A 2,678-nucleotide genomic window follows, 5' to 3' on the forward strand; every position below is an offset into this window, starting at 1 on the left:
GGTTGGAGTGTTTTTTTGTGTGTGTGTTGTTGTTTTTTGGTAAATGAGTCTCTCCGTCTGACTGACTGCTGGTGCGTTATTATATCCCTCTCAGTCAAGGATGATCCTGCCAGACAGTGTCAAAGCAGTCAGCCTCCTACTTCATCGAAATTGTGTCGATGCAGGCGTAAGATCACGACGAAAACAAATTAAAAGGTGTGTACGTTTTGGGCCATGCTTTCTGGACGCCAGGCAGCTGCATGATAACAAAGACAATTTGGGATTGGAATTCACAGGGTGAGAGATCAAGTGGAAGACCGCGAGGAACCTGGAGCAGAATCACAGAAATCGATGTACAGAAAAATGGGAAGACATGGAATAACACCAAGAGGCTAGCCCAGGATAGAGAAAGGTGGAAAGTGTTTGTTCGTCCTGTTGAGGGTGAGAAAGGCAATGGTGGTGATGATGATGATGATGATGATGATGATGATGATGATGATGACGTTTTGGGCAAATAATAATACCGTCAGCGTCTGACGACCAATACATCCACAAGTGAGTTCCACACAAGCAGAGTCGACTGTACGATCCACCCCTTCCCGTCGGTTAGCAACATGTATGTTGTATTGGAATAAGAGGAATAACTATTTGTTTTGTTCTGTATAAATAGTACGCAATTATACGTCGTAATAACTCGTAATTATTTCATTAGGCTTATGTGTACTCGCTTCGCCTTTCAGATTTTCTTTCGGTCGTTTTTCGAGAGAATTTTTTTGATAGCAGATATATGAAGGTGACTAGGTTTGTAAAAGCTACCGTTTTGGGTGCAATTTGATGAAATCCACCAAAATTTAAGCATGTTTGATTTTCTAGGTAATGATTCAATAAGTTTAATTAAAACCGCCAACCAAAAAGCTATGAAGCATTACGAAATCTTCAGTTTGGACGTAGAAGGCGATAAGACCTACGAGATTAGACTTACGGATCAAATTTGATACAATGTAGACTGACCGTCACCATCTCTCAAATGTATCAAAAATATCATTATCAAAGTGGGTGGTTGGCGGGTGCTGGTGTAGTTTGCTCCTGCTTTCCTGTCAAACATCTATTGCCCTATCTTATCTCTCCTCCTTCTTTGTAGCTTTTGGTACTTGCTCGTAACACCTCTGATCTTCAAAACTTATATATCTATATAACCAAATTGTGTCGCAAGTGCCATTAAACTCTTTTTTAAAAAAGTTTTAGTAAAGGTCTTACGGCGCTCGCAACTGCATAAGGTCATATGAGCGCCAGGAGATTAGAGGTGTTACAAGAGAGTAACAAATATAAAAAAGAAGAAGGGGAGATAAGGACGATAGATGTTTCACAGGAAAGAAGAAGCAAACCACACCAGAGCACCCGCCAACCTCCACTTAAACTCTTTGGGGCCTACTACTAGGACAAACAGATCAAAAAGGGGTTTGACGAAACTCCCAGTAATGTGCACTGGAGAGACAACCATTACACTACAGACGTCGGTAAAAAACGACCGACAATGATGGAAGACAGAACTGAGTTGGGCAAGAACCATTCAGCGACACTCTCTGGCCAGCAGCCAAAACATAACATAAATAAACAAAACACGATCATAATCTTGGTAAAAAGCAGTCATTGGGGCTCCTGACATTCAAGCAAAGGACCAGACACTAACAAGTGAATTACATAATTTACGATATTATCGAGGAATATGTCTGAAAAGTAGGCCATTGCCAGCTGATGAAAATAATAATTATTTTTGGCTCCGGGTTGTAAACCCCGCCCCCCTCCTGTATTACCACGAAAAGTGCCTTTTTGTTGATTTTCCTCAAGTTCTCGCTGTTTTTTAAGCTCCTAACGTAGGCGCTGACCCAACCAAACAAGAGAGAATTGGCTGTATAATAACAGGGTGTGGTTTTAGGATATTGATCGATCATCCCGTTTTATATAAGATAAGATAAGATAAGACAGTACTTCATTATCCCAGAGGGAAATTTTCCGTGGCTGTACAGGACTGTAAAAACACATGCAGGTATACATTTAAAAACAAAAATATTAAATCATATATATTACTCTAATTAAAATTCAATATGAAAGGAGAAGTAAAGCGCACAAAATGCACATATCAAATGCATCATTCAACCACATGCAGGAATTTAAATACTATACCTTTGGAGTTATATACAGATACATACTCTAAGAGCAACACACATCTATGCTCATTCTGACAAAAACCTTATGCTAGATGGTAAAAAACTTCTTTTATATCTTTCTTTCTTTGTTTTTGGAGGTACATATCTGCCGCTGCGTGATCTTACAATTTTCAGGGTTCTGGAACAGACTGGCACTGACTACCTATCACGTACCATGGCGATGACACGGGTTCTTAACATTGTTTTTTTTTGTTTGTTTGTTTTTTCGGGTTGTTTTTTTTTGTCGATGAGATAAAACAACAAATGATTAAAAACAAAAACAAAAACAAAGAAAGCGGAAAGAAGTGTTCGAAGATGTGTTTGTTGGAAATTTCGGAGTGGGTTGAGTGTCTGAAAAATGGGTTGAAAAAATAGTTGAGAGAGTGAAAACAGAGAATGCAAAAAAAAGAAGGAAAGCTAGCGAACGGTTGAGAGAGAGAGAGAGAGAGAGAGAGAGAGAGAGAGAGAGAGAGAGAGAGAGAGAGAGAGAAA

At 39.4% G+C, this 2,678-nt stretch overlaps 1 protein-coding gene across 1 annotated transcript in view; it reads right to left on the reverse strand.

Moving 5' to 3' along the window:
• The window catches only part of LOC101847431 (regulator of G-protein signaling 7), a gene marked incomplete in the record, with an annotated part of 152,658 nt that overhangs the window by 134,157 nt on the left and 15,823 nt on the right, over window positions 1–2,678 (reverse strand).

The sequence above is a fragment of the Aplysia californica genome, unplaced genomic scaffold, assembly GCF_000002075.1.
Source record: "Aplysia californica isolate F4 #8 unplaced genomic scaffold, AplCal3.0 scaffold00263, whole genome shotgun sequence".
NCBI classification, from domain to species: domain Eukaryota; kingdom Metazoa; phylum Mollusca; class Gastropoda; order Aplysiida; family Aplysiidae; genus Aplysia; species Aplysia californica.